We start from the raw sequence: 14,395 nt of genomic DNA, 5'->3' as shown, positions 1-14,395 counted from the left end.
CTTCCCGTTCTGCATACACCATCTGACTAACATCGAGCTGATTCTGAATTCTAATTCACTCCATGTTAAATTACCAAGAGAGAATTTGATTGGCTTGGTGGGGTCAGGTGCCTATCTCTGATCCAACCAACTGTCCCGAGAAAGAATCAGAGGTTACAAAGCATCAGGGAAGGAGGGGCTTGGACTTTCCAGGTGGTAGGTGGGCAGGCAGGAAATGACAGATAGCTCCAGAATATTTTCCAAACTGATAATAGCGGATGCCCCTTTGTTACTGCTTTTTTCTTAGCAATCTGCGAACTCTTTGAGGGTATGGGACTTGGGACATTTCCATTTCCCCCATCTTTATAGTCACCATTATATTTTTCCCAGGGCTTCATACATAGATGTTCAATAAATAATATAAAGTTGACCGTGCCTACTTTCAATCATAAACACTTCTAATAGTTCTTACCATGCTGGCTATAGAAATCCCGGTGGCATAGTGGTTAAGAGCTATGGCTGCTAGCCAAAAAGGTTGACAGTTTGAATCCACCAGGCATTCCTTGGGAACCCTATGGGGCAGATCTACTCTGTCCTATAGGGTCACTATGAGTCAAAATCAACTCAACAGCAATGGGTTTTTTGGTTATGCTGGCTATGGTATCTAGGGGTTGAGGCAGAAAAAGGGGGCGGGGGTTAAAATGGGGAGATCACTCCTCCTGAGTTTTCTTCCAGCATTGCTTGGGTTAATAACGGCCCTTACTTATTGTCCCTTTTCCATGGGGCATGCATTGTGCTTTATACATTATTGTTGCATTTACCCACCACAACAACCCTATGAGGGAACTGGAGCTCAGAGAAGTTAAGTAACTTGCCCGAGATCACACAGCTCGAAAGTACCGTGGCCTATTCCAAACCTAACTCCACAGTCTAGCCCTCTTAAGCACTGTGTTTTCCTGCCTCCAGTTCTATGAAGAGTTGAGAATGAGGCTGAGAGATAAGGCTAATAGGAGAGGTGTTGGCTGAGTCAATGCCAATTTTGTGAACTAAACAAAATTGTTTTGTGCTAACGGTTTTTGAAAGCTTTTTGAACATGGCCTTGGGCATTTATTTCATGGTTCTAAGGTTTTCCTACAACTCCTCTTAATTGAGTCTTTGCAGGTTAAGCTGCAGGATTTAACCAATTCAACAACAAAAAAGTTCTCAGAATTTTCCTCCTTTCCCTTTCAGCTGGGGTGAGAATGCCTCCCCCAACTTTCTGCTTTTAACCACTGAAAAGCCTGCTGGGAACCTGAGTCAAACCCTGAATCAGGGCCGCCATGTTTGATTGTGCCTTGCACAGTGAGGGCTGAGATCCAGCCTGCCCTCCACATGCCAAGACATTCTTGCTGGCAACAAGCCTGTACCTGCCCAGACGAAGAGGTGCCTTTTTCTAATTCACATCCAATGGGTACCCTGTGGGCTGGGGGCAGCCTTGGGTGGATATAACCAGATTTCCTGCTTTAGGTTTTGATTATGGCTTGTGATAATGCCATTTCTGGATAATCTCTCTCTCTTTTTTTTTTTATTATTGTAGTTTAGATGAAGGTTTACAGAACTAGCTTCTCGTTAAACAATTAGTATACATTGTTTTGTGACCTTGGTTACCAACCCCACAACATGTCAACATTCTCCCCTTCTCGACCTTGGGTTCCCCATTACCAGCTTTCCTGTCCTCTCTTGCCTTCTAGTCCTTGCCCCTGGGCTGGTGTGCCTTTTTAGTCTCGTTTTGGTTTATGGGCCTGTCTAATCTTTTGCTGAAGGATGAACCTCAGGAGTGACCTCATTACTGAGCTAAAAGGGTGTCTGGGGCCATACTCTTGGGGTTCTGGATATTCTCTTTATTGGCAAAAACCAAATAGAAACAAACCCATTGCCGTCAAGTCGATTCCAACTCGTAACTACCCTATAAGACAGAGTACAACTGCCCCATAGGGTCTCCAAGGAGCAGCTGGTGGATTTGAATTGCCAACCCTTTGGTGAGCAGCTGAGTGTTTAACCACTGTGCCACCAGGGCTCCTTTATTGGCAAGAGGAATCCAAATTCTGTAAGTCATTCTCAAGGGAGAGAGGGGTTGTTGACATTGGTGCCTAAGAACCAAGTTTCCAAATTTTTGTGGCAGGGTGGGGTTTTCTCCTTGCCACCTCGTAACTTGTCTTCCTCCTCCACACCCCAAAGCCCTCGGATCTAAACCACAGGAAGCAATCTTAGCAGTCTTGGGATATGGGGAAAAAAACTGAAACTCCGTTTGCAAAACAATTACATGAAGACACAACCTAGAGGAGGCCAGTATTAACCAAAGAAAGGCTGGCTTGTCTTCAGATCTTTCTTTCTGAGGAAACTGGCAGTCCCTTACACTACCCACGGGACATACTGGGTATAGCTAAGGGGTTACATGGAAAGCCTGGTGGTGTAGTGATTAAGTGCTAGGGCTACTAACCTAAAGGTCAGCATTTCGAATCTACCAGGCACTCCTTGGAAACTCTGTGGGGCAATTCTACTCTGTCCTATAGTGTCACTGTGAGTCAGAATCAACTTGATGGCAACAGGTTTTTTGGTAAGGGGTTACGTAGTATTTATGGCCTCTTTATTTTTGCTTCTGGGTACGCTTAAACTGTCTTGCCAACATTCTGCAAGGTCCCTGGGTGGCACAGGTAGTTTGCAACTGGCTATTAATCTAAAAGTTGGCAGTTGAACCCACCTAGCAGTGCTGTGGGAGAAAGGCCCGTTGGTCTAGTTTCCTAAAGATTACAGTGAAGAAAACTCTATATAACAGTTCTACTCTGACACACATGAGTTGCCATGAGTTGGAATTGACTTGATGACAATTGGGTTTGGTTTTTGGTTTTCCAAAGTGCTGCAGCAATTTTAATTACATATTTTTATTCATCCTAAAATAAACACGTTTTAGAATATATTTGGAACAGAAATTTTGTTGTTAGTTGCTGTTAAGTCAATTCCAATTCATGGCAACCCCACGCGTGCAGAGCAGAACTGTTTCATAGGGCTTTTGGAAGCAGATCACCAGGCCTGTCTTCCGAGGCGCCTCTGAGTGGATTCAAACTAGTCATTTACACCACCCAGGGACTCCTAGAATGGAAATAGGATTTTAAAAACAGAATGATTGCGAATTCCAAGACCCCTTTCCTACCTCCTGCTCTGACCCAGGTTCATCCGATACCTGGAGGTACTGATGTATGGCAGTAGCTAGGGACAGATCTGGCTTCAACTCTCATCTCTGTGACTTGCTAGCTGGGTAACCTTAAGCAAATTGCTTAACTACTCTAAGCCTCATTTTCCTCATCTGTAAAATGGAGATAATAATAAAAGTTTCTTTTCATAACCTCATCGTGACGTTCAGGGAAGTAGTACACGTAAAATGCTTAGCCCAGAGCCAAGAACATAGCTCGTTGTTGTTAGGTGCCATCAAGTCGGTTCTGATTCATAGCAACACTGTGTACAACAGAACGAAACACTGCCCAGTCCTGCGCCATCCTCACAATCGCACAATCGTTGTTATGCTTGAGCCCATTGTGGCAGCCACTGTGTCAATCCATTTCCTTGAGGGGATTCCTCTCTTTTGCTGACCCTCTACCACTATTCATAAGGTTTTCTCTGGCTAATTCTTTTCAGAAGTAGACTGCTGGGGCCTTCTTCTAGTCTGTCTTAGTCTGGAAGCTCAGCTGAAACCCGTGCACCATGGGTGACCCTGCTGGTATTTAATACAGGTGGGATAGCTTCCAGCATCACAGCAACACACAAGTCCCCAGAGTATGACAAACTAACAAATATGTGATGTCCTTCTCCAGACCAAGAATGATGTCCTTCTCCAGGGCCTGGTCCCCCTGATAACATGTCCAAAGTATGTGAGAGGAAGTCTTGCCATTCTTTCTTCTAATGAGTGTTCTGGCTGTACTTCGTCCAAGACAGACCTATTTGTTCTTCTGGCAGTCCATGGTATATTGAATATTCTTTGCCAACACCATAATTCAAAGGCATCAATTCTTCTTCGGTCTTCCTTGTTCATTGTCTAGATTTCACATACATATGAGGCAATTGAAAATACCATGGCTTGGATCAAGCTCACCTTAGTCCTTAAAGTGGAATCTTTACTTTTTAACACTTTAAAGAGATCTTTTGCAGCAGACTTGCCCAGTGCAATGTGTCATTTGATTTCTTGACTGCTGCTTCCATGGATGTTGATCGTGAATTCGAGTTAAGCAAAATTCTTTACAACTTCAACATAGCTACACTCATAAATGCGGGTCCTTCTCATGTCTCAAGATGTGCAGTTCAGTGGATCACTTTTCTAGCCATGATCTTGTAACTCCCACCAAATGATTGGGTGGGACTATGCAAATAAGGTGCTTGTGGCCACCAAGGGGATTGGACAGCTTGCTAATAATGCAAATTAGGTATATGGCACCCTTGGGGGGGGACCATGCAAATAAGGTGTATGGAACCCTAACAAGGCGATTGGTCAGTTTTACTATTCTGCTAGGTTAAAATAAGCCATCTCAGAGAGTGCCGTGAGAGTGTTGGCTGGTGTCAGAATTGGTAAAAAGGTTGGAAAGAAGAGGCATGTCTGACCTCCACCTCATAGGAATCAGCCTTGGGCTATTGATATTGATAATGATTCTCTTTCCTTTGCCTTGTGAAGTTAGAGGAGGAGGTCTGACCTGCCACCATGGCATTTTTATAAGATGTGAACCTAAATTTCAGTTGAGAACTTATTAAATGTCTGAGACAGTGTCTGTCATTTTTGATGGAGGCCCCCTCTTTTCTCAATGTCAGTGACCTCACAATTTAATCATTATTCCCCAGATCTCATCTGTGTGGCTGCTCCAAGCATGGAGAATTTCTGGTAACCATGTTATATACTTTTTTTTTGTTGTTGTTGTTATGTACTTACCCTGTGAGCATGCTTGACGCTCTCGTTCTTCAGGCCTCAGAGGTACAACACAAAACAAGTTAGCTTGTTAACAAGGGTGCGAAGCTGATAGGGATGGGCTATCCATTGGATTTGCTTTAGTTGCAAAGTTGTGTGGAAAAATGAATGCTCAGGAGTGGTAAAGAAAGAATGCTCAGGGCAGCAAATTTCCCATTCTTATGTACACATTGCTCATACTTCCAGGGTATAACAAACCTCTCCAGTGGCTTCTGTTTACCTAAGGAGGTAGTAAAGAATGGCGAGACGTGGGTTTGGTGTTACTAGCTGAAAGAACTTGGAAAAGTTGTCGAACCTCCATACATCTCAGTTTTCTCCTCTATAAAATGAAAATGTTATAGCATCTATCTCACTCATGTGTTGAGGATTAACTGAAATAATGGATGTCAAATGCCTGATATGTGGCAAGCATTCAATAAACGTACTTTATCACCACCACCGTCATCATAATTATTACCTTCTTCTTGGTGTGGTGAGTGGTAGATTTACAAAGCAATCAGCCCACTGCCCAAAGTTGGTACTTAATAAATAGGAGATATAATAATGTCCCTGTTGTGAATATCAAATTTAAAAGCTGAGTGTTCTTTTCAAAGCTCTCTGAGGGCTTGTCCCATTCTCTAAGACCTCTATTGCTTTCTTCCTTCCCCCAAACCCTCTGACCGGGTGGTTTCCTGTGGAAGACACTGCTGGCTGTCATCCCAACTTCCAGTCCACCTTCTTCCCTGTAAACAGAGCACCATATTTATTCAGGTAGCCAGGTCTTCAGCCCCAGGAGAGGAATCATGATTGGTGCAAGCCATTTCTGGCAGTCCCGTTTACCTTTCCCTTAATCGGTCTAGGGAGACATCTTAATTTCTTTGTGCTATTGCAACAGGAATTTATTTTCTCATGGTTTTTAAGAGGCTAGAGGTCCAAATTCAGGGTACTGGCAATAGGAGAAGGCTCTCTCTATCAGCTCTGGGGGAAGATACTTGTCTCTTTCAACCTCTGTTCCTTGGGCGATCTTCACATGGCATCTATCTTCCCTCGTTTGTCCTTGCTTGTTTTTGCCGAATCGGTTCTTTTTATATCTCAAAAGTGACTAGGTTTACAACAAAAATAGTAGCTGTTGAGGCTGCTTATGTACAATAAAACACCTCATGGAATTTGGTTTATTGGTTTGGGGGTTTGGCATTATGGTTACATGGAGTATTCCAGTTAATTGGCCTAATACCATGTTTGGCCCTTCTGTTCTCTTATTTCATTGAGTAGTGCCTGGGATCTTAAAAACTTGCAAGCAACCATCCAAGATACAACAATTGGTCTCTATTTGCCTGCAGCAACAGAGAAAGAAGAAGAGTCAGGAGTAGGAGGAGGAAGTGGAAGACATGGAAGATTGCCTCCATGAAAAACTGCCTCCTTTGCCATGAGACCAGAAGAACTGGATGGTGCCCAGCTACCATTACTGAATGTTTGCTTAAAGATGTTATAGATGAATTCTGATCAAAGGGAGATAAAATGTGGAGCAGAATTTCAGTTCTCATAGAATCCAAACTTTCTTGAGCCATTGAGGCTGGATGAACCCCTAAAACTACTGCCCTGAGATAATCTTTGACCCTGAAACCTTAAACCAAAAATACCCCCTGAAGCCTTCTTTAAGCCAAACAACATTTAGCTTAACTAGTAAAGAATGTCTGCTGTGAGCTTTGTGCTCTTTTAAAAAACTTACTACATGGGATCAAATTATTAACAGCAACTCGGAAGGTTAGATAGGAAGCTTAGCGGGCAGTGAGTTTATGTTAATAGGAGAGGAACAACTCAAGAGAAGGAAGGTGAGAACAGCTGAACAATTTGAATAATGTAATCAATGTCACTGTATTGTACATGTAAAAAAAATGTAGAAATTGTTAAATTGATGTGTTTTTCTGTGTATATTTCTAACAACAATAAAAAAAAAAAGGTGGTTAAGTTTAAGACACATCAAATACAGATATGGCCTAATAACACAACAAAGAAAACTCTATTCCTAAATGGGATTACATCCACAGGTGTAGGGGTTAGGATTGCAACACATATTTTAGGGGACACAATTTAATCCATAACAGGAGGGCAAATGATGGAGTTCTAGCCAATGAGTTGTAAGAAAAAGTCTCCCAATAAAAGGAGAGAGAAGTAAGAAGTAAGCCTCATTTGGTCCCTGAACTCCTCCTTCATGCTTTAGGACGTGAGGATGTGATGCTTGGAGCTGCAGCTGCGATTTTGTGACGATGAGGATACAAGCATGAAGACAAAAGTCAATGTGCTTAAGATGGCAGAGCAGAAAAAAGGAAAGATTCTTAATGACATCATTAAGCTGCTAAATCAACTTTGGGGCTGCTTGTCTCCAGACTTCTTTTTTTGGTAAACAATCACTATTCTTATGATTTTGGCTATTGTTAATCTGCTTTTCTGCTACTTAATTGGTATGCTCCTTTTCTGTTTACCAAGCCTGGAAAATGACTGCTATTCAAATTTTGCCTAGATATAGAGACATTCTGTTCCCATTTCCTCCCTCTATATTTGGATAATCAAGCGTCTTTAAATAAATTCCACCCTCACAATTATAATGAAAACTGCTTTTGAGAAGGTCATCAGTGACCTCTTGATTAACAAACCCAACAGTTTCATCTGATTTTGCATCCTGCCTAAACTCTGCTCCATTTGACAGTTTGATCATTTTCTTATTCTTTAAGTGAACCCCTCCCTGGGCATCACTACTCTCTCTCTGTCCACCTCTCTGATCACCCCCCACCACCACTCATGGTCTCTTCTCTTTCTGCACTTTTACTTTGTCTGACCCCTGACATTCTGTCCTTGACTTCTCCACTAGACACATTGACTGAATGAATGCCTTTTCCACTTCTCAGACTTTGGTTACCACCTGTGGGTACTCATGATCCCCACATTGATGACTTCAGCCCAGAACTTTCTTTGGAAGCAGACTCATGTTTCTCTCTGTGAACAGGATGCGTCCAGTTGAATATTCCACAGAACCTCCTAACACCATGTTTCCTAAGCTGAACTCACTATGTTGTTGTTGGGTGCTGTCAAGTCAATTTCAACTCATAGTGACCCCATGTGACAGAGTAGAACTGCCCCCTAGAGTTTCCTTGGCTGGAACCCTTTTTTTGTGTGTGTGCTTTAGGTGCAAGTTTATAGAGCAAATAAGTTTCTCATTCAACAACTTGTACACAAATTGTTTTGTGACATTGGTTGTAATCCCCACTATGTGTTAACACTCTCCTCTTCTCTACTCTGAGGTCCCTGTTTCCATTCGCCTTTTTTCCCGTCTCTTCCAGCCTTCTTGTCTTTGCTTTTGGGCAGGTGTTGCCCATTTGGTCTCATTTACACAACAGGGCTAAGAAGCATGTTCCTTAAGTGTGTTATTATTTGTTTTGTAGACCCGTGTAATCTTTGGCTGAAAGGTGAACTTCAGGAATGCCTTCAGTTCTGAGTTAAAAGCGCATCTGGGGATCACAGTCTCAGGGTTCCTCAAGTCTCCATCAGATCAGTAAGGCTGGTCATTTTTCGTGATCTGAATTTTCAGCATTTTTCTCCCTCTCTGTCTGGGAACCTCTATTGTGACCCCTGTCAGAGTGGACAGTAGTGGTAGCCAGGCACCATCCCCTGGCCAAGGAATGCCTGGGGCTCTCAGAAGCCAAGAAAGACAAGAAGGTATCTTCCTCTAAGGCCTCCGAGGAATGGGGAGGCTGTGGTAGTTGTGGTCCCTTAGTCCTTTGGATTAATCTTTCCCTTGTGTGTTTGGTTTTCTTCATTCTTCCTTGCTCCAGTTGGGGTAAGACCAGTGGAGTATCTTAGGTGACTGCTCACAAGCTTTTAAGAGCCCAGACGCTACTCACCAAAATACGATGTAGAACATTTTCTTTATAAACTATGTTATGCCCCAAGACCATGGTCCCCACAGCCCTCAACCCAATTATTTGGTCCCTCAGAGTGTTTGGATGTGTCTGTGAAGCTTCTATGACTTTGCCTTGGTCACACTGCGCTGACTTCCCCTATAATGTGTACTCTTTCCCTTCCAAAGTTACTGCTTATCTACCGACTACCCAGTTAGTGATTTCCCCTTGGCTGTAATCTTTATGGAAGTAGATCTCCAGGTCTTTTTTCCATGGAGCTGCTGAGTGGGCTGGAACTGCCAATCTTTTGATTAGCAGCTGAGCACTTAACCATTGTGCCACCAGGGCTCTGTAGAATTCACTGTGTTCCCCTGCAAATTACTTCTCTATAATACCTCTCACCACTCACACTAGCCCTCAGCTAGAAATCTCAGTTATCCTAAGCCATTCCTTCTCTCCCAACATCCAGTTAATCACTGTTGGGGATTGAATTGTCAGCCCCGAAAAGATATACTGAAGTCCTAACCCTGTGAATATGGCCTTGTTTGAAATAAGGTCTTTGAAGATGTTACCAGGTAGGTTAACACATGACCTTGCTGGAGGAGGCTGGGTCCTAATCCAATCCGAATGGTGTCCTTATAAGAAAGGAGAAGAGACACAGAGGAAAGACAGCCATGTGACCACTGAGCTCTGCTGCAGCTACAAGTCAAGGAGAACCTGGGATTCCCAGAAGCCAAGAGAGATGAGAAGGCATCTTCCCCTGAGGCCTCCGAGTGCTGCCCTGCTAACACCCTGAATTTGGACTTCTAGCCTCCAGAACTACGAGGTAATAAATTTCTGTTCTTATAAGCCACCCACTTTGTGGTACTTCGTTATGTCAGCCCAAGGGAACTCATATAATCACCAAGTATAACAAATGTCTCTATCTCGGGAGTCTGCTATAGTTTCCCCACCACCATAGCCTCAAGTCAACATTTCTGTATTGCCAAAGCCTCTCACCTGCCTCCAGTGTCTCCCCTCTCTAATCCTCTGCACTGCTGCTAGGGTGGATTTTCCAAATACAAATTGCATCATATCACTGGCTTTTAAAATTTCCAAGGGACTGTATGTGTATGTGGTGCCCTGGTGGCACACTAGTTAAGAGCTTGGCAGCTAACCAAAAGGTCAGCAGTTCGACTCTATCAGCCACTACTTAGAAACCCTATGGGAGAGTTCTACTCTGCCCTATGGGGTCACTATGAGTCAGAACTGACTCCACGGCAGCGGGTTTGGTTTTTGGTTTTGGTATGTGTGTGTGGGCGGGGGGGCTGTATTCGCCATCGTGCCCTCTAAATGCCCTCCACACTTGATGACATGGCACAGAAGGCCCTCTAGTTGCTCTGAATACAGGCTGGTTTTGTGTTTCTTCTCCCTTCCACCTCCCTGCATTCTCAGCTCCAGCTTCCTGATCTTCTCTTTTCCTCCACTGTTGCCTCTGACTAGGTGCTGGACTTTATTCCCAGCATTCTGGACTCCTGGTGTTATCCAGTTCTCAAACCAAGCTGCACCCCTCCCCAAAGCCCTCCCCGGCCCGAGGATTAGACCACCATTTCCCAATCTCAGCACTACTGACTTTTAAAACCACCAGTTGTCGTGGAGCCAGCTCCGACTCCTGGGGGCCCCGTGTGTGTCAGAGTAGAACTGGGCTCCACAGGGTTGTCAATGTCTGACTTTTCTAAAGTAGATCACCAGGCCTTTCTTCCGAGGTGCTTCTGGATGGACTCAAATCCCCAACCTTTCTGTTAGCAGCAGAGTGTGTCAATCATTTGTACCACCCAAGGACTCTTATTGACTTTCAGGGCTGGATAATTATGCGTTGTGTGTAGCTCTCCAACGCCCTGCAGGCTGTTTAGCAGCATCCCCAGTAGGTAGGCCTCTACCTAACTAGATGTCAGTTGTACCAATCCCCCTCACCCAGTTGTCACAACCAAAAATATTCCCTGAGGAGTAGAATTGCCCCTTGTTAAAACTACTGGATTAGATCAAGTTCCCTTGTTATCAGCCCATAACCATTGCCGTGAGTCGATTCTGACACACATCAACCCTGCAGGACAGAGTAGAACTGCCCCATAGAGTTTCCAAGGCTATAATCTTTAGGGAAGTAGACCACCACATCTTTTTCCTGCAGAGCAGTTGGTTGGTTTGAATCGCCTACCTTTCAGTTAGCAGCTGAGCCCTTCACTACTGCAGCACCAGGACTCCTTATCATCCTGTAGCTTCCCTTTTTACCCTGATCATAACACTTACTTGTGTTTTTGAAGTTACTTGTCTGATTGTCTCATCTGTTTCAATAAATTGTTATCTCCAAGAGGGCATCTCCCAGGGCCTGGTACCCAGTAGGCATGCAGCCTAGCTCCATGAAAGAATGAGAACATTGTCTTCACTGTTGTACCTAGCACCCAGCACAATGCTGGCACATAGTAGGTGCTCACTAAGTATTTGCTGGATGAAGGGTTGATTGAATGATCCCATTCAGACACTACTTTCTCTGTGAAACTATTAAGATTAATGTCTTTTCTTCTCTTTACCCCATAATGTTCTGTACATTACCCCCCTACCCCAGCACGGAAGACACTGGATAATAATTGTAATCAAGACAATTTGTCAATAAACTTTGTGCAATTAAATCATGTCCTTTCTATCTTTAGGCCTCTTTCTAGGACAGAAAAACCAGGTCCAGTCCCTTGCCCAGGCATCTCATGATCTAGCCTCTCTCTGCACTGTTACACCTCTTCTGCCCCCGGCTGCTCTCAGCCGCATCGCCACCCAAACATTCACTGTCTTCCTTCGCCGACTTCAAAGAGGAAGAATCACTGAGAGCTGCTGAGACGGGAGAAGAAAACCAAACCACTTGCTGTAGAGTTGTGTCTGACTCACGGCCATCCCACGTGCGTCAGAGTAGAGCTGTGCTCTGTAGTGTTTGCAGTGGCCGATTTTTCAGAAGCAGAGTGCCAAGGCTTTCTTCTGAGGCATCTCTTGGTGGACTTGAACCTCTAATCTTTCGATTAGCAGCTGAACGCCTTAACCATTTGTACCACCCAGGGACTCTGAGATGGAGAACTCACTTCCACTTCCAGGAGCCATTTTGTCTCCCTCTTCCCTGATTGTGCTCCCAGCCCCAGCCCTGGATTCTGAGAGGTGTTGACAACATATGGTGCTAGCTCACAGTCCTCTCCCGGGAATGAGAAACACCACCTCTGCAGTTTGCCCACCACCTGATGCCTTGAAACACAAGAGGCTGCAGAGAGCTTCCAGGTGGAAGGGAACAATGATCTTATTAAAGTAAACAAACATTAAAAATGGTTGTGGGAAAGGCAATCAGCCTGTTTGGGAGAAGAGTTCAGTACTCAGGGAAGAGTTGGGTAGCTTTTTATGCACGGTACATGGTTAATATGCACCCTTCAGTCACAAAGGCCTGTGGGGAGAAGATGCCGAAGTTAATATTTATATTTGGCATCCAACCCTCCGCATAAATAACAGCGTGGAGGCCTGGTGTTTTGTTTGAGGTCAGCTCCATTTAAACAGCGAGCCCAGGTGCAGACATACTGGCTGGACCTTTGAACCCTGTGTGTTGTAATCCAGATGTTCGGCAGAAGTGATGAACTCGGGTCACTGACGGTGGGAGAGTGTGTAGTGCTGGCTACTAGCATCTTCCTCACCCGGGATCCATGGGGAGCCTGGACAGTAGACTTGGCCCCAAGCCCACTTTCCTCGCCAGAGTCAAGAAACAGTAGCAGCTGCAGTTGTTGCTAGGGATGAGGGATCATTCACTTGGGAGTTGAGATAGCCGGGGGGAGGTGGGTAACACGTAGGAGGCCACAGAATTGACCGTGCTTAGCTGCTGCCCACGTTTGGGTGACTCTGAGATATTCTGCGACAGGAAGAACATTAGACTTTTAATGGCAGCCCTGACAATCATGATCCGTGTGACCAAATCGGACTCAAAAGCAACTGCTGTCATTTAGTAAAGAAGGATTTGCCAAACTGCATAGTTTTTCTAGGGTTTTCCTCGTCCCACCGTTTGCCTCAAAGATAACACACAGAGGAAGGGGCTTGAACTTTTTTAGTTCAATGCAAGGCGCATATGGTGTTTGGGTTTTGTTTTTGTTCGTTTGTTTTGTTTTTATTTTTGTAAAACATGTTATATGAAAAAGAACCATATAACAATAAAATGATACCTTAAAAACAAACCCTCCAAAAAGGTGCAACCTATTTTTTAATGGAAAGAAACAACCACCTTGGCTTTATCTGTAAAAAGATAAAAATAAAAAATGATGAAGAAAGAGCCATTTCATTCACAGATTGTGGGGTCCTACTGTTTACTGCTCCCCAAATGAGTATTTTTTTAAAAATTTTTTAAAGCAGGGTTTAAACAGGAATTTTCTAAACGAAGCCGCTCCTCGCGTAGTAAAAAGAACGCTGATGTTGGCAACCAGGCAACTTGATCTCCAGTTTGTCTGGTGACCCCCTGCTTCCTGGCCTTCCAACCCCAGCAGTCCACTAAAAGTGCTCTTGTCAAGGGTGCCAGTCACCTTCTAATTGCTAAGTTCAAAGTGCATTTTTCAGTCCTCTTCTGACCCGAACTCTCTTCAACAGATGACATACATAATTGCCTTCGCTTTCCTCCTTGAAATTCTCTCACCTCAAGGCTTGGATGATGGCATCCCATCCTCTTTTTCTCCAGCTTTCCCGGCCCCTCCTTCTCACACCCTTTCATAGGCTGTTCTCTCTCTTGCCAACAGCTATGGAGCAGCTGCTGTGGACTGATTGTGCCAAAGCTTTGTATGTATTTTCTTATCAACTCTTTGGTTCCATTTTACAGATATGGAAACTAAGGCTCTGGGGGATTAAGGGATCCTTACCTAAGGTCACGTAGCTAATAAATAGCAGGACTGAGAAGTCCCTGGGTGGTGCAAATGTTTAAGTTTGGGCAGGCAGACCAAAGGGTAATGCTTCCCCTCAGTGCTATATTGATTCTGAGCTCATGACAGAGCTTACTTGGTTCACAAAGGAGGTCAGGATATGCCTATGGGGCCCACCTCGACCAGAACCAATCTTCAGGTGCTTTGGTCAAGGTCGGAGTCCCTGGGGGGGGGGGGGGGGGGAGTAGTTAACAGGCTCAGCTGCTAACTGAAAGGGTGGAGGTTCTAGTCCAATAAGAGGTACCTTAGAAGAAAGGTATGGCGATCTAGTGCCCCAAAATCATCCACTGAAAATCCTATGATGCATAGTTCTATTCTGACACCCACGGGGTTGCCAAGAGCTGGAATCTGCCTGACGTCAACTGGTTAGCAGGACCGGAATTCCAGCCAAAGGCTGTTTGACTCTTGAATCCGGAGTCAAGTTTTCAAGTATTAAACCGCAACTTCTCTTCCTCAGGCATCCCCTTAAATAGAGGTGTTTTCTGGAGTTCTGTGTTTGGCCCCCTCTTTATTTCCCTTGGCACATCTTCCTGGATGGGCTCATCCACAGCCATGCCTTCAGGTAGCACCTCCAGCCACAGCCTGCCCATATT

Source organism: Elephas maximus, chromosome 20 (assembly GCF_024166365.1).
Source record: "Elephas maximus indicus isolate mEleMax1 chromosome 20, mEleMax1 primary haplotype, whole genome shotgun sequence".
NCBI classification, from domain to species: domain Eukaryota; kingdom Metazoa; phylum Chordata; class Mammalia; order Proboscidea; family Elephantidae; genus Elephas; species Elephas maximus.
The sequence above is the reverse complement of the archived record's forward strand: the minus strand, read 5'-3'. Positions refer to the sequence as shown.